The sequence below is a fragment of the Humulus lupulus genome, chromosome 6, assembly GCF_963169125.1.
Source record: "Humulus lupulus chromosome 6, drHumLupu1.1, whole genome shotgun sequence".
NCBI classification, from domain to species: Eukaryota; Viridiplantae; Streptophyta; class Magnoliopsida; order Rosales; family Cannabaceae; genus Humulus; species Humulus lupulus.
Window position 1 is genome coordinate 9,712,928 of NC_084798.1, and position 24,008 is coordinate 9,736,935.

A 24,008-nucleotide genomic window follows, 5' to 3' on the forward strand; every position below is an offset into this window, starting at 1 on the left:
TGAAATTTAATTAAGTAAAATAGTTTTTTTTTGTTATATGTTATGTCAACATAATGAGAATTGTAATGAATATTATATAATTTAGTTAATTAGTATTATTATAATTAATTGAAAATTATTAAAAAATTAATTAGTAGTTAATTATAAGTTAATTTATTTTCTCTGTCCCTGTGTGCTTGTGATTGATGGTGTTGATGCCGTTTTTCGTCAACAGTAAAAGAAGAGCACGTAAACAACAAACAGTGATGGCCAATATAAATATGATAATACAAAATGCAATTTTTACGTGGTTCAGCAGTTAAATCTGCCTAGTCCACGAGTCTTTGTTATTAAACTCAAGATTATCTTCAAGTATGAATTCTTCAGAGTTTTCTCTCAAGATCCAGAGATTCGGTCCCTTAGAATGGTGCATGTCCTCTCTATTTATAGAGATGATTGCAGAATATTATCCCACATATTTTGGGTAGTTACTCTTTTTATGCAAATAAATTAAATGGCCTTAAATGCCTGTAATCCGGTATAAAAGGAAACGTCCCCTGAAGACCAGGGGGCGTATAACTAATCAAATAATATCCCATGATTTTAGGGGATTTACAGTAATAAATGTAGACCACGTCTCTTATAGACAACACTTTAAGATATTCAAGGTTATTATCATATATCACCAAGGCCTTATTCTCCCAGGTCTCACATTAACTTTCGAGCTAATAACATCTCCCGAGGTCACATGGCTTTCGAGATCGTACGCGCGTCAGGCTCGGAACCCATGATCCGAGGTCATCCCTGAGGACAGATGCATCTCGGGAGCTACCCTTTGAGATCGTGTGGATTTCGAGGCCACCATATTCGAAGTCGTCTCAGCTTTGCACGCTCGATGTCTAGTCTTGGAACATACTTCAGACTTTGCGAGTTCATTCGCTGCGAATCCAGCTTTCGAGATCACATCTATCTCTTGCTCGAAATCTGGGTATAACATCTTGCCCCCTCAAAAGTATTTGTTCGAATCCTAAGAGAAGGAAACTTTTGAACTACTTTCTTCGGGAACCATACCGTCACACACTTGAGAATGGACACGCATCAGTTGGATATTGCTCATTTATGGTACTTGAGTACCTTGGAAACCTGCCCACGATCATTCGTCTGCCACCTTTTCGGTACCATCATGTCATCGACCCCTGACCGTTGGATTTCATGAGGATTCTGGCCAATGGCCCAGATTAACCCTTTTTTTTTTTTTACTTTTCTCCCTTTATATATTCAAGGTCTTCTTCCTCCTCTTATTTTACACTCATCAGAAACAAAAAAGGAAGGGGCGAAACCAGAGGCCATCCCAGAGAACTTCTTTCTTGTGCATGTTCTCTCAGCCGAAAAAACAAAGGACCTCCGGTTTGTTCGAGTCCGTGAGCTCATATTTGCAGCCTCTTCTTCAGTCAGCAATTTCTCTGCAATCGCCATTATTGCGTAAGTGTTCAATCTTTGTTTTCCCTTATCCCAGTTTTTGTTCATACTGTTCTTGTTACCTCTGTGAATGTACTAGTTTATTTTCTTAGTACAATACGTTAGGGAATTTTTATCCGATAGGCTTTTACGTTTTAGGTTTCCATACTGGGTTTACATCACTAGTTCATACCCAGTTTTGATGTTTGAGCAAGATCTCTGTTTTCTGGGTTTTTAAAATTTTAAAAGACATTTCTTGTACACCAAGATATCGGGTATAAAACATTGGCCTTGACAAATGCACGATACCCAAGGTTACCTTTTCTGGTTATCCGCCACTCTTTTTCCCCTGATTTTCGGGATTTTCAAAAAAAATTGTCCACTCTCCTCCCTTTCTCGTGAAACGCACGTTCTGACTCTTTAATAAGAGTCTTGGTATCGAGCTTGTTTTGTTCCTAAACTCCGAGCTCGTCCTGTCAAGCTCGTAATTCTTGCATGCATGGCCCTCACCATTTTTTCTTTCTCGCTAGATGTCACAGAATCTGGAAAGACGGTGGGGGTCGTTGCTGGCAATCCCTTATTCGCCCAAAACCCCGAGCCCGGAATCGCTGTTTGCTCGAAATCAACGTCGAATTCGCGAGTACGATCTCGCCCGCGAGCGGGAGGATATTCGAGCTCATTACCGCCGCCAAATTGACGAGGTCATCGAGAAGAAGAGGAGGACCCTTCGAGAGGCTATTTACCCAGAATCCAATTCAGGGCCCAAGCCGATCCCACTCGACCCTAAACTGACAGTGCTGTTGCGTACAGCCCGGGAGAGCTCCAATTTTCACTTATGGGGGAGCCTTCTACCTCGCAACCGAGGAGAGAAATCTTCGAGGCCGAGCACTATTGGAGCTCGGTTACCTCGACAAGTCAGATAACTGACATTCTGGCCCTCCATGGCCTCAGGTTGTCAAGTTCCTTGAAGTGTCGAGCTCCGGCCGCTCACGAACGAAGCTGCTACGCCCCCGGGGACCGTGACAACAGGCTGAGATACGCGGCATGGAGCCAGGAACACATGAAGGCAGGGGCGTTGTTGCCTTTGAAGTCTTTTTTCAAGGACTTCACGGATTTTGTTGGGTTGGCTCCGTTCCAGCTCAACACCAATTCTTACAGGGTTCTGTCTGCCCTGAGGTCGCTATACCATGAGCTGAAGTGGAAGGGGCCTTCACCGCAAGAGATTTTATATCTCTTTTGTCTGAAAAGCAATCCCTCCCGAGCTCAGGGAGGAGATGGATTTTATTACCTTTCGAGATCCAAAAGAAAAAAAGGTATTTGAGGACCTTCCCAATCACCCACTTTATTTTAAGAAAGCCTTCTTCTGGACAGATGGCTTGTCTCCGTCTCGATGCTACTCATTCAGGCGAATTCGTAAGTATTCCAACCCCCTCTTTTTTTTTATCTCTGTGCTCGGGATTTTAGCTGTAAGATCCGTACTTAGTTGAAATGTGTCTTGCTTTCCAGCCAATTTTCAGCGTCCTACTCCTGACGAGGCAATGAAGGGGCATAGAGAGACCCTGCTCCAACTCCCTCATAGCAGGAGGTCTCTCTTGTACCTTTTGCATGAGGATAAGCTCCGAGATTGCTGGCTTTTGGGAGAGGGCCAGTCCACCTTTGACTGGTCCAATAAAAAGTATGAACGTTGGGAGCAGGTGCCTTTGCCCACAGGCATCCTCCCTCCGAGGAGAGAGGCGAGGCCCCCACCTCCAGTTCGCAGAAGGAGTCCGCCATCGGGGAATGAGGCTAATGACGAAGCCTCGAGTTCAGACTCGGATGAAGGTAAAGCCATCCTTACCTCGATAATGTGGTCCCCCACCTTATTAAAGCATAAACCCGATAGGTAAGTTTCATGCCCGTATGATAGATACCACTTCTACATATGGACTTGGGTAGACGATCGAGTTCATAGGTTTGATAATTGGCTCGGGAAGTATGACACCATGTATACTTCAGACAAGGTGTGGAACGGGATAGCTGTCCAATATGGGACCAATGATTATAGGGACCTTTCGAGGTTGACGCCCACCTATAGGGAAGGTACTCCCCCCGCCTCTTCTGAAGATGGGGGAATCTCATGGTCCCCGGGCTCGAGCTCGGGGGAGAGTTCCAATTACGTTTCTTCTATCATTACTTTGTATATCTGTGCAATATTGAATCACTTTACATCCTATTCCTTCTTTTTGTTATGATTCACCTTGTGTCGTGACTTGTGCAGACGAGATGGATTCTGACCTTGACAACATCATCGAAAGTGGTGGTGCCAAAAGGAGCAAGCATCCCAGGGCGAGATCGCGAAAGATGGATCGTCCTGCCAAAGTCCCCAAGAGGACCGAGAAGACACCTCCTCCCCCAGCTCCGCCCGTTCCTAGCTCCATCACGGTGCCGTCTTCGCAGGTCGGTGCCTCAACCGTGGCACCGACTTCGCAGGTCGATGCCTCTGTCTCGACCGGGTCCCAGCTTCCTGTAGTGGTTCGGCCTACACTCGGTCCACTTCCTAGAAAGCCTTCTGCTTCTCGAACTCAGAAGCTGTCAGTTTCTACCCACATGGAGGCGTACGTAATTGACAATGCAGCTGGGTCTCATGGGTCTACGCTGGGCTCGGATGTAATGTCCCGAATCGGCCAGAGCTTTAGCAGTCTCGAAGCTCGTCAGTGGCAATATTTGAACAATGCCCGAGACTGCACTGCCCTCTATGAGAAGAGTATCAAGCTTGCCGACGCGGTAAGTTTTCTTCTACTTCTTAGTTATAATCACACAGTTCTGGCGCTAATGACGATTTCCTCTTTTGTCAGTCTCTCGCTTTTACTGCCCAGCTCAACTATAAGTTGAACAACGAGATCCATTCAAGCAAGTCTCACGCTCAGGAGGCGAAGGATCTCCACCTCAAAGCAAGTGATGACCTGAAGGCAGCAAATGCAAAGCTTGAGGAAGGAGCTAAGGAGCTTGAGGCCAAGGTATCCGAGCTTGGGAAGTTGAAAGCTAGGCTCGAGGAGTTTGAGAAGGAGAACACTCGGCTCCAGAAGACCAACAAAAAGCTCGAAGAAGATAAGGTCGCCACCTTCGATATCATGGAGGGTGAAAGAGCTCGTCTCTTTGCTGAGTACAAAGAGAAGAAGGACCAGGCGGTTGACTCGGCCATGTACAGAATGTGGGCCAACAACGAAGACCTGGATACCAGCTTCGTAGGTCCTCTCAAGGCGAAGCTTCTTGACAAGTGGAATACTCGGCTTGAGGCGGAAGAGGCTGCTCGTGAGGCCGTTTCGGAGGGAGCCCAGAAGGATAGTCATGCTATTCTTCCTGAGGGGTCCGGTGCTGCTGATGCTGAGAAGGCCAAAGAGACTCCTCCTTCTTGAATCCGACTTCGGGGAAATCTTATCTTGGGGCTGCGTCCTCTCATTTTTGTAATTACTTTAATTTATGCCCGCAGGGCTGATACAATTTCTTTTATTATTGACCTATATATGCTTTACATTTCTTAGCTCGAAATATTTTGCACATTTTATATTGATGAGTCATGTATGTTTATTTATTCATACAAACATAGTGTGGATTTAGGCTCGAGACTTCGATGCATTCATGCATCGTTTGTTCGAATTATCCGCTTCCGATCTCGTTATTTATCAAGGTCGGATATTACTTTAACCATGAACCCGAAAGTTCTCACATGGTATGTAACGTGACTGGTTTAGTTATATCTTTTTTTTTTCTTAGTTACTTTTTCTCGTCCTCGGTTTTTAATCCAAGGTTATGAGTTCGAAACTATTTTCATTTAAGATATTCCAGCCTCGATCTCGACTTATCTCGAAGTAGGTTTAGGTTCCTGCTTATCGTCGATTAGTTTTTTGGCTGGTTTGCTCCAAACCTATTAAGTTTGCACATCTGGTTAAATCCAAACGTTATTATCTTTTGATAGTTTGGTTGTCCGAACTATCTAAGCTCGCGTATCTGGTTATATCCAAATACTTTTATGTTTTTGATAATTCGGTTATGTCCAAACTATCTAAGCTCGCGTATCTGGTTAAATCCAAATACTTTTATGTTTTTTATTTTTTTAGCCGATGGTATATATACCAATGATGCTCCCTTAATATCCTATGAGTGTGACCATAGGTTATTAAATTAAGAGAGATTGCAAAAAATAAAAAGAGATGATATATTGAACGAAATAGATTTTTTTTTTTTTGATGGAATTCAAAAGCAAATAAACTAATACATATAGAAAATCATGGTTACAGACAACACTTTTCCTACACTACTGATAGTAAGGTCTAAGGTGTTTGCCGTTCCATGCTCGCGGTACCAAGCTCCCGTCCAATCTCGCAAGTTTGTACACACCGGGCCGAACAACTGACTCTATCTGGTATGGTCCTTCCCAATTCGGCCCGAGCACTCCAGCTGCCGGATCTCGCGTTGCCAAAAATACGCGTCTCAACACCAGATCTCCCATTCCGAACTTTCGATCTTGAACCCTCTTGTTGAAATACCTGGTAGTTCGCTGCTGGTAGGCGGCATTTCTTCACTGAGCCTCTTCTCGCTTTTCTTCAATCAAGTCTAAGGTCTCCTTGAGCTGAGTGTGGTTTGAACTTTGATCATAAATCTGAGTTTAGATCGTTGGGATTTCTACCTCGATGGGCAACATTGCCTCGCAGCCGTATGCTAGAGAGAACGGGGTATGTCCTGTTGATGTTCGAGCTGTGGTCCTATATCCCCATAGGACTTGGGGCAATTCTTTGGGCCATCGTCCCTTTGCCTCCTCCAACTTTTTCTTCAGAGAACTTTTGAGAGTTTTGTTCACAGCCTCGACCTGGCCATTCGCTTGAGGATGAGCTACTGATGAAAAACTCTTTATTATGCTGTTCTTTTCACAAAAGTTGGTGAATAAGTCACAATCGAACTGGGTTCTGTTGTCGGATACGATCTTCCTCGGCACCCCATATCGGCACACGATGCTTTTTACTACGAAATCAAGGATCTTTTTTGAAGTTATAGTTGACAATGGTTCAGCCTCCGTCCACTTCGTGAAGTAATCCACAGCGACTACGACATATTTTACTCCGCCTTTGCCAGTCGGGAGAGAGCCTATGAGGTCGATGCCCCATACCGCGAAAGGCCATGGGGAAGTCAACATGGTCAGCTCGGATGGTGGAGCTCGGGGAATCGTGGCGAATCTCTCGCATTTGTCGCATTTCTTCACGCACTCGAAAGAATCTGTTTTAATAGTTGGCCAGAAATATCCTTGGCGTATGATCTTTTTGGACAGGCTATGCCCCCCGGTGTGATCTCCGCAGAACCCTTCATGAATTTCTTCAATGATCTTCTTAGCTTCGGGTGGGGTTACGCACCGAATTAACGACATGGAATATCCCCTTCTGTATAGCTTTCCGTCCAAAATAGTGTAACGAGGGAGTTGATACATCAACTTTCGAGCCTGGTTCCGGTCTCTTGGAAGGACTCCGTTTTCGAGATATTCCACTATTGGGGTCATCCAAGTAGGTTCTGTTTCAATCATACACACATCTTCCTCCTCTGGATCATTAATGCTAGGTGCCGATAGGTGTTCTATGGGCACAACGTTCAGCTCTTCATTTTCAGCGGATGTGGCGAGCCGAGCTAAGGCATCTGCATTTGAGTTCCGCTCACAGGGAACCTGTTCGATTGTATAAAATTCGAAACACTCCAATGCGGATTTCGCCTTCTCCAAATAAGCTTCCATTTTCGTGCCGCGAACCTGGTATTCTCCCAAGATTTGATTTACCACAAGCTGGGAATCACTGTAGCAATGTACAGCTCTAGCTTTGAGCTCCTTTGCTATACAAAGTCCCGCGAGTAAAGCCTCGTATTCAGCCTCATTATTCGACGCTTTGAAACCAAATCTCAAGGCAGAATGAAATCTGCTCCCTGCGGGGGTAACCAAAATGACCCCTGCCCCCGCTCCATTTTCGTTTGATGAGCCGTCGACATAAAGTTTCCACAGCTCGTGGGCTGGGGTTATTACCTCGTCATCGGCTATGCCAGTACATTCCACTATAAAGTCCGCCAACGCCTGTGCCTTAATGGTCGTTCTCGGGTGGTAGGTGATCTCGAACTGTCCGAGCTCAACAGCCCATTTAAGAAGTCGACCTGAAGCTTCTGGTTTAGACAAGACTTGCCTAAGTGGTTGATCAGTCAGCACATGGATGGGATGCGCCTGAAAGTAAGGGCGGAGTTTACGAGACGAATTAATTAAACTGAGCGCGAGCTTCTCCATCAATGGGTATCTTGACTCTGCCCCCAGTAATATTTTACTGATGTAGTAAACAGGTCTTTGCACCTTCTTTTCTTCTCGAACGAGCACTGCGCTTATTGCGTGTTCGGTGGTTGAAAGGTATAGGTACAGTATTTCTCCCGTTTCAGGTTTTGACAAGATGGGTGGTTCCGCAATGTGTTTTTTGAGCTCCTGAAAGGCCAGCTCGCATTCCTCCGTCCATTCAAATTTCTTACCTCCTCTCAATAGGTTGATAAATGGAAGACCACGGTCCGTAGATTTCGAGATGAATCTGCTTAGGGCTGCCATCCTGCCAGTCAAACTTTGGACATCTTTGTGCCTTCGAGGTGAGGGCATGTCAATCAGGGCCTTGATCTTGTCGGGGTTAGCCTCGATTCCACGAGAGTTTACAATAAAGCCCAGGAATTTTCCTGAAGACACCCCAAAAGTACACTTTTGAGGATTTAGCTTCATGTTGTATTTCCGGAGTACGTCGAAGCACTCTTCGAGGTCATCAACATGGTTCTTGTTGATTTGAGATTTAACAAGCATGTCATCGACATAAACTTCCATGTTGTTCCCTATTTGTTCTGAAAACATCATGTTCACGAGTCGCTGATATGTGGCCCCAGCATTCTTGAGGCCGAATGGCATGACATTATAGCAGTATAACCCCTTATCCGTGATGAAGCTCGTATGTTCTTGGTCGGGGGCATGCATGGGAATCTGGTTATATCTAGAATAGGCATCCATGAAGGACATCAGGCCATGCCCCGCCGTGGCATCCACGAGTTGGTCAATCCTTGGTAACGGAAAATAATCTTTCGGGCAAGCTTTGTTGAGATCTGAATAGTCAAGCTTTTTATGCAAATAAATTAAATGGCCTTAAATGCCTGTAATCTGGTATAAAAGGAAACGTCCCCTGAAGACCAGGGGGCGTATAACTAATCAAATAATATCCCATGATTTTAGGGGATTTACAGTAATAAATGTAGACCACGTCTCTTATAGACAACACTTTAAGATATTCAAGGTTATTATCATATATCACCAAGGCCTTATTCTCCCAGGTCTCACATCAACTTTCGAGCTAATAACATCTCCCGAGGTCACATGGCTTTCGATATCGTACACGCGTCAGGCTCGGAACCCATGATCCGAGGTCATCCCTGAGGACAGATGCATCTCGGGAGCTACCCTTTGAGATCGTGTGGATTTCGAGGCCACCATATTCGAAGTCGTCTCAGCTTTGCACGCTCGATGTCTAGTCTTGGAACATACTTCAGACTTTGCGAGTTCATTCGCTGCGAATCCAGCTTTCAAGATCACATCTATCTCTTGCTCGAAATCTAGGTATAACAGATGGTTGTTGAATACAACCATCAATTACATGGATATTGACACAGAAATAATAAGTTTAAAATATTATTAATAAAATAATGAATGATAAAGATTAATAAAATTTATCTAATTATTTAAAAAAATAAATTAGCCTTAAAGTCAAATAATAATTAATTTGTAAAATTATTATTATTATTACAAATTAAAAAATTATGAATAAATAATAATTTATTTTTAATTATTTTTTTATTAATTTAATTAATTAAATAATAAAAAATAACTAAATAGGTTTTAATAATTTAATTAATTAAATAATAAAAGTTTGATATAATATTATCTAATTAAATAATTTAATTTAATTTGTTTATTGAATAATATTGTTTAATAAAAATTACATGAATATAAAAATTGATAATTATATTTAATAAAATTTTAAAAACTTATGAATAAATAATAATTTATTTTTAATTATTTTTATTAATTTAATTAATTAAATAATATCTAATTAAATTATATAATTTAATTTGTTTATTGAATAACATTATCTAATATTCAATAGTTATAAATTACATGAATATAGAAATTGATAATAATATTTAATAAAAGTATAAAAAAAAATAAGAATAAATAATTATATAAATAATAATTTATTTTTTGATTAATTTTTAATAATTTAATTAATTAAATAATAAAAGTTTGATATAATATTATCTAATTAAATAATTTAATTTAATTTGTTTATTGAATAACATTGTTTAATATAAATTACATGACTATAAAAATTGAAAATTATATTTAACAAAATTTTAAAAAGTTATGAATATATAATAATTTATTTTTAATTATTTTTTATTAATTTAATTAATAAAATAATATCTAATTAAATTATATAATTTAATTTTTTTATTGAATAACATTATCTAATATTAAATAGTTATAAATTACATGAATATAAAAATTGATAATTATATGTAATAAAAGTATAAAAAATTAAGAAAAAATCATTATATAAATAATAATTTATTTTTTGATTAATTTTTAATAATTTAATTAATAAATAATAAAAGTTTGATATAATATTATCTAATTAAATAATTTAATTTAATTTTTTTATTGAATAATATTGTTTAATATAAATTACATGAATATAAAAATTGATAATTATATTTAATAAAATTTTAAAAACTTATGAATAAATAATAATTTGTTTTTAATTATTTTTTTATTAATTTAATTAATTAAATAATAAAAGTTTGATATAATATTATCTAATTAAATTATATAATTTAATTTGTTTATTGAATAACATTATCTAATATTAAATAGTTATAAATTACATGAATATAGAAATTGATAATAATATTTAATAAAAGTATAAAAAATTAGGAATAAATAATTATATAAATAATAATTTATTTTTGGATTAATTTTTAATATATAAATTGATAATTATATTTAAAAATTATGAATAAATAATAAATTAGTCTAGGAAAAAAATTTAATTTGTTTATAAATAACATTATCTAATAAAACATCATAAAATAGCATAAGATATTATAATATTGCATACGATTTCAAAAATGATAACAAATCTTCTTTGTTATCCATTTCTATTCACATCACTAAAACTCACACTCTTATAACACTTTAGATGGCGATTGACAAGACTTGGACAACATTGAGAAATCGTGGTTGTCAAGAATATTGGAATGGTCTACAAGCTTTTTTGAGGATGGGGTCGGAACATAAAGATTCTGATGGAAGAATTAGGTGCCCGTGTGTGAGATGCAATAATAATAGATTTGAATCTTTAGATGTAGTTCGGGCACACGTATTCGATAGGGGTTTTCATCAAGCTTATGATAAGTGGATTTTTCATGGTGAGGTGGAAGAAATTGTTGCTGATGAGGTGGTTGATGAGAATGAAGACGATGAGATGATTCACGTTGTGGAAGACTTCCTTTTACCGACAACTGAGGAAGTAGAAAGGGATCCCGGTGGGAGTCAGTATTATGACGAGTTATTTGAGGAGCTTGAAGCGGAGTTGTATCCTGAATGTGATTGGATTTCATCCCTGAACTTTTAGCAAAGTTATTGCATCTAAAAGTTAGAGGGAAGATGCCTAACAACATATTTGATGAATTGCTGAAGTTGTTAAAGCTTGCATTTCCCAAGGAAAACAAAATCCCCAGATCGTACTACGAGGCGAAAAAGAGATTGAAAAAATTAGGGTTGGAATACGAGTCCATTCATGTGTGTCAGTATGATTGTTGCTTATTTTACAATGAGCATGCATCTAAAGAGACATGTCCAGTATGCGGAAGTAGTAGATGGATTACTTCCGAAATGACGAAAGGAAAAAAAGTGCCACACAAGGTGATGCGTTACTTTCCGTTGACCCCTCGGTTGAAAAGATTATACAGTTCAAGGATTACAGCAAAACACATGATATAGCATCACGTCGGGAAATCAAAAGATGAAGGGGTGATGCGACACTCGGTGGACAGCTCTGCGTGGAAGGACTTTGATGCCAAGCATCCTGATTTTTCAAGGGATCCCAGAAATGTTCGTCTGGGCTTAGCTGCTGATGGATTTAATCCATTTGGCAACATGAACCTTGCATACAGCATGTGGCCTGTGGTGTTGGCAAACTATAATCTGCCACCTTGGTTGTGCATGAAAGAAAATTATTTCATGTTGACCCTCCTTATTCCTGGGCCAAAATCACCCGGTAAGGACATGGATGTATTTCTGAGACCATTGGTGGATGAGTTGAAGGATCTGTGGGTTAACGGAGTTGATACAAGAGATAGTACGACCAACAGGATGTTCAAGATACGAGCAGCCCTTTTGTGGACAGTGAAGATTTTCCAGCTCACAGTAGTTTGCCTGGATGGAGTGGTCAGGGATACAAAGCTTGTCCTACGTGTAATGAGGACACGACTTCCATTCGAGTGATCGGTAAGAAATCTTACGTTGGTCACAGAAGATTCTTGCCAAGTACTTATCGAATGAGAAGAGACAAAGAGTTCGATGGAGAAGTTGAGAGAAGACGTCTTCCGAGACGGTTTACTTGTGAGGATATACTAGAACAAGTTAATGCTCTTGCAGTGCAAGTTCCAGGAAAACATGTCCAGTTTGGGGGTATGAAACGTAAAAGAGGAGTAGATGAAGGTAATTGGAGGAAAAAAAGTATTTTTTAAGAGCTTCAATATTGGTGTACAAACAAATTAAAACACAATATAGATGTCATGCATGTTGAGAAGAATGTGTCTGATAGTCTCCTTGGTACCATCTTAGACAGTGATAAATCTAAGGACACCACTAATGCCAGACATGATTTGAAAAAGATGGGTGTGAGATTATCATTGTGGATTTATGAAGATGAGAATGGGAAGCTGATGAAGCCGCACGCTCCTTATGTGTTAACTCCGACGCAGAGGCAACAGTTTTTTCAGTTTATAAAAGGAGTTAGATTTCCAGATGGCTTTTGTTCAAATTTGAAGAAGAAAGTGTCTGAGATTGCTACAAATATTCTTGGGTTGAAGTCACACGATTGTCATGTGATAATGCAACGATTACTTTCTCTCGGTGTTCGCAAGTTTCTTCCAAAATCTATATCGACCACTATTGCAGAATTGTGCAATTTCTTCAGGAAAATATGTTCGAGGACTTTAAATGTTAAAGATATGGAGGAAGCACAAAATGATCTAATTCAGATATTGTGCAAGATGGAGTTGGTTTTTCCTCCAGCTTTTTTTGACATAATTATTCATTTGGTATTACATTTTCCAGAAGAAGCAATATTGGGTGGTCCGGTATTTATGAGGTGGATGTATCCTTTTGAAAGGTACATGAAAAAATTAAAGAATTATGTGGGAAATAAAGCTCGCCCTGAAGGGTCGATCGGCGAAGGCTATGTTGCAGATGAGGCTTTGACCTTTTGTTCAATGTATTTCTAAGACATTGAAACAAGATTTAACCGTCTTGATCGAAATGAAGATGTAACTTATATCCCACGAAATCTTGCAGTTTTCCAATCTCAATGTCGTCCACTCACAAAGGGAACTTTGAAGACTCTCGATCATAATACTCGTGAAATAGTTGAGTGGTTCATACTTGAGAATTCTCCTGAAATTGAGCCTTATTTAGAGTAAGTTTATTCTCTTATAAATTAGAACATGTGTGGTTATTATCAGTTTTTTGTTATCAAGAATCATAACACTAATCTAATTAACAGCGAACACATACAAGAGATTAAACAAAAATACCCAGATGGTGATCATGGTCGTTTGCATAGGAAAAATTTTCGTTCGTGGTTTCATAAAAAGGTAGCTTTGAACTTTGAACTTTGAACAGTGATTTTATTAATGATATATTTTGTGAATCTAATATCATTCTATGTATTTAGATATATGACTTGCACAAGCTTGGGTCTTTGGAAAATGGTGATGAACTGTTAGCTTTAGCATCTGGGTCAGATCATTTGTCAACCTTTTACCAAGGTTGTATAGTCAATGGTGTTCGATTTATTGCACACGATCGAGACAAAAAGCGCACCACACAGAATAGTGGAGTGTCTGTTGCCGGAACAGAAGGTTTTAATTATTACGGCACGCTTGAAGAAGTAGTGATACTTTCTTTCACTGGTGCATATTCAGTGGCATTATTTCGGTGCAAATGGTTTAATACAAATCCAAGAATGAAGAAAACATTCATTGAAAATAATATCACCAGTATAAACGTCAATGGTGAATGGTACAAAGATGAGCCGTACATACTTGCTACTCAAGCTAAGCAAGTTTTCTATCTCGATGATTTACTTAGAGGTCGTGATTGGAAAGTTGTAGAAGATGTGAATCATCGAGAGATTTGGGACATTAAGGACAATTCTGATGAGGTTAATGATGTTATTGATGTTGTACATGAAACAAGTTCATCAAATTTTGTGTTGACTGTGGACCTCGGAGAGTTTATTATGCAATCTGATCAACCTGCTGCATATGTTGGAGCTGATGAAGATGGTGACGACGAAGCTGATATGTCAGAACATGAGGACGTTGCAGATGCAGAAGATGAATTGGTTGTTGAGCTTTGTGAAGATGAAAATGTGTCTCCGATTACTGATGGAAATGATAGTGATTACTCTGTTTAGTTTTTTCTATTTGTGTAACAGAACTATGTATTTAAATATAATGAAGTTTTTTTTTGTAATTATAATATAAGATATTTGAGCTTTGTGAAGATGAAAATGTGTCTCCGATTACTGATGGAAATGATAGTGATTACTCTGTTTAGTTTTTTCTATTTGTGTAACAGAACTATGTATTTAAATATAATGAAGTTTTTTTTTTGTAATTATAATATAAGATATATGAGCTTTGTGAAGATAAAAATGTGTCTCCGATTACTGATGGAAATGATAGTGATTACTCTGTTTAGTTTTTTCTATTTGTGTAACAGAACATTATATTTAAATATAATGAAGTTTGTTTTTGTAATTATTATTATTATGAATTCAATGTGATATACTTCTATTTTAATGCTAATTACTAACTAATAATTTTTAAACTAAAGTATAATGTCAGTTGATATAGTTACTTATCACGGTGGAGATGGTGGGGGTCAAGACCCGCTAGATCCTTCTAGGGTACCATCATCTTGTGAGTCAGGTTAAATATTGCATATCAAAATTATTTTTAAAAATTATATTGTTAGATAAATATAACATCAATACTAATACTGATTATTGTTAATAAATTTTAAAGCCCCGCCGACGAGAAGAAAATGTCGTGGCCTTGCTAGTAATAATATTCTTGAAGAACGAAGGAAAAAAGCTGGGAAACCATTGGATCTAGAGCTTGATCCTGTGACCAACAAAGTGGTTGAGCAGGAGGATCAAGCTTTTATTCGCATGTTGGGCACTCTAGTTTCCATTTTGTGTCTGGGGCATTATTTGGATTTTGCTGATGTACCTCAACAGTTTAAGGATCAAGTGCTTGATCGGATGAGGGTAAAAAAATTACTAATCTTGTACTTTTCATTATTTAATTCCATTATTTACAAAGTTATCTAATATTTTTTTCTTAATGCAGTATTACTAAAATATAGACGGTCATCCACAACGAGAGTCAGTTCTGGCAACTCTCAACAAGGAGATGGGGGAAAGATATCGCGAGAGAAAGAACTATAGACATAGACACTTCAAAAATCATTATGCTGGACCAGAAGATTTGGAGAATGTCCTCTAAGCCACCGGACCATTGCACTAAGGAGGCTTGGCAGCTGATTTGCGAAATGTTTTTGAGCAAAAGATTTTTGGCTCGTTCCGCTAAAAATCAAGCAAACAGAAGAAAAATGAAGTATGTAACAACACAAGGCACAAAGTCGTTGGCAGCTAAGCGTCGCCAATATGTAAGTGAAGATGTTAATTTAATTTTATAAAATAACACATTCTGAAACATTTTGTTTACATTTGTATAGGAGAACCCGGATGCGCATGTTGTTGATACTTGGAGGGATGCTCATATGAGAAAATCGACAAAATCTTTTGTCAATGAGGTAGCTCAACAAGATTATGTAAGTAAATAGTATTGTTTTCTTGTTTCTAATGTTTCTAATTTTTGTTTATAATGTTATCTTTATGCAGGAAAAAATGGCGGCAGAGGTTGAGAGGTCACAACATGAGAGGCAAAGTCAACAGCAGAGTGAGGCATCTCTAAATGTATCTGGCGTTGATTCGTCCCCGGTCGATCAATACGAGATACTAAGTAAAGTACTCGGGGAGATATCTGACTACCAAAGAGGAGTGGGTTATAGGGCGAAAGGGAAGGCAAAAAAGACATCCTCTAGCTCTACAGATCAAAGTCAGTCCCAAGCAAATACTGCTGCTACGTCTAATGAAGATATGAAAGTTATGGATATGATGATGAAGGCAATTCGTGAGACGTTTGAGACTGCGACAACTGTGCATCCCAGTAAACTGTATGACCCAATGTTTGACAGTTTTATGCAGAGGCATTTGCCACCACAATCCGAAGGTGGTTCGTCTTCTCAGAGTAACACTGCCAATCCTGACCTTCATACACCGCCACAACAGCAGCACCAGCCTCCTTCACAGTAGCAGTATCAGCCTCCTTCACAGCAGCAGTTCCAGCCTCCTTCACAGTATCCGCCACAGCAGTTGTACCAGCCTCACCCAATGTATCTGCCACATGTGTCGTCGCAACAACCTCCTCAGTATCAAAACCAATACACTTCTGGACCCTCTTCCCAGTCTCCTCCACTATATTTTAGCTTTACCGATTTTCCAGGAGGATCGATGCAACCTCCCCTACCTAATGTTAGATATTGGAAGGTTAGAGGCAGGTCGCAGCCACAGCCACAGCCTCGAGATCTGTTTGGGGACCTCACACTCGGACGATCATCACAACCACCTTATATTCCTTCACTGCCACAGCCACAGCCACAGCCACCGCCACCGCCACAGCCGTCGTCCTCACAGCCAAACCAAAATGTTGAAGATGAGGACAATTTCAATATTAATCTTAATGACTTTATTTAGTTACTAGTTTATATATTTGGACTGAATTAATACTTTATTTATTTTTAATGACAATAACGATATTTACTAGTTTGATAAATATTAAAACTATTTATATTAATTTTAATGTTAGTTATGTTTAAATTAATTAAATGTTTATTTTTGTTAAATTATATTATAAATTATTTTTAAAAATAATTAAATTTAATAAATATTAATTTATTAATTTATTTAAAATTTAATTTAAAAAAAATTATAAAAACAATATTAGCGGCGGACCCCGCGGCTAATAATTATGCCTCTGACATAGGTATTAGCGGCGGGTGTGTCAGTTCGCCGCTAATAATCATTATTAGCGACAACTTTTTAGGCGCGGCGTATTGGCGGCGGAGTCCCGCCGCTAATACTTATTAGCGGTGGATTTAGACCTTATTAGCGGCGGAGTCCCCCGCCGCTAATACTTGAAATTCTTGTAGTGAATTGCCCGGACATTTAAGAAGTTGACGAAGATGCTGCCCTCTTTGCACCAATTGCCTTCAACCTAGGCAACCCCTCAAACCTTTTCTTATAATGCGAGCGGGGTCCAATGACATCCGTGACAATATCCATATCAGGCGGGAACTGACTGTCGACATTATCGCCGACACAAGAAGCAGCAGATGATACAGGGACCATACTCTGCGATGCTCGACCCTCGGTCATCTCAGTCTACACAATAAAAAGCACGTATCTCGAATTCCAATATAACATTATTTGAAAACCTAACTTATAAATTTTTAATATAACAACATATAAAATATAACTTTATTATCTATCTGCCAACATCCTATCATTAATGACTGCAAACCAGTTATTGAAAAATAATGTAATTAATTTTGTTCCTGTATCAGGGAGCAAGTGGGCTAAAGTAAATTTGGTCATGAAAATCCATATCTAAATCAAAATCATGAAGATGTTGTTGATATATACAGTAAGTGCAGTTAATTCCTTTAATGGGGAATTTACGTCTCTAAACATATACATCAACTATATTTGCATGTTTTTTATTTTGATATGGATTTTCATGACCAAATTTACTTTAGCCCACAAGCTCCCTGATACGGGGACAACATTAGTTACATTCTTTTTTTATCTTAGTCAACAATCATTAATCATAAAAATATTAGCACATAGATTATAAAGATTTAATTGCTAAAAATTTAATTAATAATTAATAAATAATTGCTAATTGACAACAACCAATTAATAATTAATATTTATTAAATATTTACTAAACTTTTTTAAAGTTAAATGATCATAAATTAGTTAAGGTTATGCCACTTACATGTTTTGTCGCCGCTACATTACTAATCCACTTATCCTTATTCTTGTGGAGGTGCTCGAATGTGTCGATCATGCTCGGGAGCTCGCCAGTAGATGGGTCCATCTAAAAAAGCAAATTATTTAAACATTGTGACATTTATAATATTTTCGTAAATGTAAGGATATAGGTTATTATAATTTACGTGATCATAAACATGGGCAACGATGGATTTGGAACCGTGTCCTCCTGGTATGGTCATTTTTGCTCGAGCTTCTTTATTTTTCTTCGATATACGCTTCAAACAGAAAATAGTACTCATTAACCTAGATTGTAATTTTATGATTAAAAATTAATGTAAAATCTACGGCATACCTGCTGAAAATCAGAAGCCCAAAAATCGCATAGAATTGCCCAATCAGAAGAAGTAATCGACCCAAAGGTTTTGACTTCGCTCTCTCGTTGTCCACCTCTCCTCCAACCTCTACCCAGTGTTTCTTCATCGTGTGGTGCCAATCAGTCAGATGTTTTTGCATTTGTCTTACCATGGCATCGTTGATTATTGGATTGTCTTGTGGATAAATGAATTTGTCCTAAAATCACAATTAAATTTGGAATTTGTTAAAATATTATGAAGATAGACAAAATATTTAATTGCTTTTCCAGTTTGTACATCAAATGACTAACTTTTTTGGTGGCCAGCTCCTTCTCGATATTGGCACCGTAATAAGCTCCCCTGCCCCTCTTGGAGGCACCACCTATGTCATTACTTGGTTCGGCCATTCTACATTAAAATATTCATTAATTAACTAATTCAAATTATGTATGTCTGTTGTTTTTTTTTATAAAATTAACATTAATTCATTATGGTCTTTCCTAACCGACCCTATTCTAACCTAGTGGATCCCTTGGAGATAGTAAGCAGTCATGTACTTTTCCACATTTTTTCAAGATGTTTCTCAAACATCTTGAAAAAATGAGGAATAGTACATGAATACATTGGCTATCCCCAAGGCATCCACTAAGTGCATGTCTATTACTTTTTATATGTATATATATATAAATATAAAATTAACATTTTATTACTTATGGTATTTCCAAACCTACCCTATTCCGACCTAGTGGATCCCTTGGAGATAGTAAGCAGTCATGTAGTTCTCCTCATTTTTTCAAAATGTTTCTCAAACATCTTGAAAAAATGAGGAGCAGTACATGAATACATTGGCTATCCCCAAGGCATCCACTAGGTGCATCACTATTTGTTTTTTGTTATAAAATTAGCATTTTATTACTTATTATCTTTCCCAACCTACCTTATTCCGACCTAGTGGATCCCTTGGAGATAGTAAGCAGTCATGTAGTTCTCCTAATTTTTTCAAAATGTTTCTGAAACATCTTGAAAAAATGAGGAGCAGTACATGAATATATTGGCTATCCCCAAGGAATCCACTAGGTGCGTCACTATTGTTTTTTGTTATAAAATTAACATTTTATTACTTATTGTCTTTCCCAACCTACCCTATTCCGACCTAGTGGATCCCTTGGAGATAGTAAGCAATCATGTAGTAATTCTCATTTGTTCAAGATATTTCATCAAATATCTTGAAAAAGTGAGAACCAGTACATGAATACATTAATTATCCTCAAGGCATCCAATAGGTGCATGTGTACCTATATCTGATGCCATCATTAAGTAATGATAATAAATAAAGTTTTCATTGAATTAAATAAAAAGTTACATATACTTTTTTAAATTACATATCATTGTCATCATCATCACTAACTACAACATCATTACGAACATCACTATCACTATCAACTAGAACATTGTCGTCATCCTCATCGTCTTCATACTCGGCCAACGTGTCGTCTTCAAATTCAACTTCATCATTGACAACAAATTCATCTGAACCTTCGCCAACCAAATCATCGACGTTGTACACTTCAACGGCATGAACATTAACCTGATCATACTGAAGATTATCAAAAATTGGAAGTTCTACCCACAACTGAAATGAAGAAGAATTAACTTCTTGCAATATTGGTATATCATTTGTGGTCTCAGTATCATCAACATTGGAATTTGAGAAATCCCATACATTCCTCGGAATGTATTCATTAACGAGCCTCCAATCATCCCCATTTTTCACATCTCGAAGATAATACACCAACTTCGCTTGAGTTGCGAGAATGAAAGGATCATCTTTATAACATTCTTCCTTCACATATACGCTTGTAAAATTGGATTCCACTTTAATTCTACTTGTATTGAACCATCTACACTTGAATAGGACAACACTGTAACCCATCAAGTAGGAAAATTCAATTACTTCTTCCAGAACTCCATAGTAGTTCACTCCTTCCTCACTTGGCAACATTACACCGCAATTTTTTGTTTTAAGCTTCATATCACGACCATGAATCACAAATTTCACACCATTCACTATCATCCCTGGATATGAGAACACGGTGCCGCTTGATTTGTTTGCGAGAGCATACAATTCATTATTCACTTCAGTAGGTGTTGACTCATGCAAACCGTTCACCTATCAACATTAACATTGAAAGTTAGTTTTGGATTGATTAAGTGGGGTTTCGGAAAAGAATTGACTAATATACATACTCTTTCTTTGAACCACTGAGGAAACTCAGCTTTTTGTTGAACTTCAGGATTCGAGCCCCCCCGTCTTCTTAATTCATCCATATGCTCACTACAAATGGACAACAATGTTATGATTTTTGCCTTTACTCGGTATATAAACCAAACAAATTTATTGAAAAAAGACTAGAAAATACACCTAAGGTACTCCTTAATTTCGGCATAATTGTTCAAGATATACCACTCAGCCTTTTGCTTTAACTGCGGATTGAGGAGCCTACTTGATTTCTTACCAAATGGACGACCAACAGCCTTATAAATAGAATATTCCCGGTTTGGTTGGGATTCAACGCGATCTTCATTCCTCTTAGGTCGATTGAATCGAGTCTCAACCCCCCGGAGGTACATTGAGCAAAAGGTTAAGGCCTCGTTGACCACGTAAGCTTCTGCGATTGAACCTTCCGGACGTGCACGATTTCTTACATACTGTTTATAAATCGCCATCGAACGTTCAATGGGATACATCCACCTATAGTGCACGGGGCCGTCAAGAATTGCCTCTTTCGGGAGATGCAAAACCAAATGCACCATAATGTCAAAAAATGCTAGAGAAAATATCATTTCCAACTTGCATAAAATGATGATAATGTTTGTCTCCATCTTCTCAAGGTCTTTCACATTCAATGTCCGTGAACAAAGTTTTTTGAAAAAACCGCACAACTCAATAATTGGCTTCCGAACTTCAGGAACCAAAAATGACCTAATTGCGGCGGGCAACAACTGCTGAAACAACACGTGGCAATCGTGTAATTTTAGCCCAGTTATCTTGCCATCATTGACATTGACATTCTTCGAAAGGTTTGCAGCAAAGCCATCCGGGAATTCAACTGACTTCACAAATTCACAAAAAACTCGACGCTCTGGGACACTGAGGGTGTAAACGGTCCAGACCTTTTGGGTTCGATCCAGGACATCAAAGCAGGTTTTCACTCCATGGTCGTTCAGCAAGCAGTGCCCCCCGTCCGCGGACCCGTCGCCTTGGAAACAAACTGGGAAGTGCAGAGATGGTCCGGGAGGGAGACAATCCTCCACCGCGCAAGCCCAGATGAAGGCTTAGGGGGTAATTGTTATCCCCGTTTCTTCCAAAATGTACGGATCCACACTCTAAGTCCATGGGCTGCTTTTCTGAGAGTAAAGGCCCAGATCAGGCCCATTAGGCAAAGGGAAAACGGATATTGGCCCGAGTCTCGGCAAAGCCTAGAGGGCATCTGGGAGAGTGAGCCGGGACCATCGTCGGGGCAGGTTGTACAAACTCGGGACTGCGTACCGGGATGTCCCCTGAGGTACGGTAAAGGAGGTCGCAGGCTCCCAAATTCGAGATTGGGCCGGGACCTCCGAGGATAAACCCGAATCCTGGTAAATGAACCGAGACCCTGGTAAACGGAGGGGGACTTTGGTAAATAGATCTGGATTGGTTGGCCGAATTTGGCGTGATAAAGTGTCCCCGATACTGAAATCGTCCCAAGAAGCGTGGTGGTTGTCCCCACGCTTAACCTGCAAAGGAGGCTACCTCGGGATTGTACGCCGTTGGTTCAGAACTGTGCCGTCACTACTCTGACCGATCTTGTCCCCCAAATCTTCCTCGTAGCCCATAACACCCAGACTGAAACATTAGTTTGTCGCATGTCTTAGAATAAGATCTTGTTTGGGTTGGCCCAATGGGCTTTGATTAATGTATATTTCATATTTCAATCCTTTGTATTGGGATACTATCAGAGAAGTCAATAGTATTTACACCCTTATTGGGCCAAACCAGCTAGGCCCAAGCCAAGTGCACTCATGTGCCTATAAATACGAATAGTGGTGCACTGAGGATGGGATCCTGGATTTTGATTGTAAGCAGTTACTCTGCTCAAACTTACAGAAAACTCCATTGTCAAAAGCTCTCTAAGCTCTAATACAACAGTCTCATGGACTAAGGCTCATTAACGCCCCAACCACGTAAACACCTTGTTTACTTCTCTTAAATCCTTTCTTTTAAGCTCTCTAATCTTTTATAATTCTAGTTTCCGAAAAACTCGGTAAACAGTAAATAAAAAGTTGTATATGATGATTTTTATAATTAAAATGCAAAAACCAACATGAAATATAAATTTCTCTAATTAGAATGTTTTTTTCTCAAAAATATTGGAAACTTATTTTACAACTGTGAATCTGAGAATTTCATATCGTTATCATTAACTTTTTCCTTGAAAAAAAAAATTAAAAAATATGGAAGTTGGATCTGTACCAGTTACTAGATATGATTCTTTACAACTAGTTACTATTTTTTAAAACTGGATACTAATTAATTTTTCATAAATTAAATTATATTATGTTTTTACTAAATCGGCATAACTTTTCAACGAAACTGGTTATTAAGTTTTTTGGAATATATTAAATCTATTTTCTAGTAAGTCCTACTATGTCTTTATCTAACTTGTGATTAAGTTTTAAGTGATTGAATAGCATAAGGGTCAAAAAAGATACAAAGTAGTGGAAAATTTTCATTCATATCAAAAAAGGCTTATTATTTAAACATGAGACAAAAGTACTTTAGAAAATTTAGACAATAAATTTTTTAAACAAAATACACCCTAATGCAAAGTCAAGCATCTTGTGTCCAAAATGCCCTACTAGAAAACACCAACTTTTGAATGGTTGGATGAGATCTCTAAAGAATAATGGAATCACCGCTAGTGATGCATACGGGGCGAGAAATTGGCAGGGAGTGCTCCCCTCATCCCTGTTTCCATTTATATTTCTAATCCCCGTCCCCGCCCCATCCCTGCTTCTTCCTCGTCGGGGACGGGGTGGGGAATCCCCTATTGGGGTGGAGAATCCCTATGGGGAAACCATTTATTCAAAAAATAAATTTTAAAATAAAAATTGTAAATTATATGTAAATTAAAATATTGCACAATATTTATTATTTAAAATATTAAACACTATCCTAAATAAAATTTAAAATATTAAAAAAGTTAGTACTATACTACAAAAACATATAAAGAAAGATATAAAAAACATATAAAATATTACAAAAATATATAAAAAAAATTAAACAGGGCCCGTCGGGGCGGAGAGTGCTATCCCCGTCCCCGCCCCATATAACATTCGGGGATTGAAAGTTATCCCCATCCCCGCCCCATTCCCCATTTAGACGGGGATTCCTCACCCAATTAAGGGTGGGTCCCCGCGAGGCCCCATCTCCATGGGGAGAATGTGCATCACTAATCCCCGCAGTGGTGACAATTGGATCTATCACAATTATATACGAAATTCCTAGGTATTTTTTTGTCGTGAAAAAATAAACTTAGATTTTGTGTTGAACGTAAGTACCCCAAGCATTTTTTAGCACCTAGCAGTAGTTAGGTACTTAAGTGTAACTTTTAGCACAATTTATGTACTTTCGTTGCAAATATCCCTTTAAACCAACTTGTCACATCAGTGACTAACGGTAAGT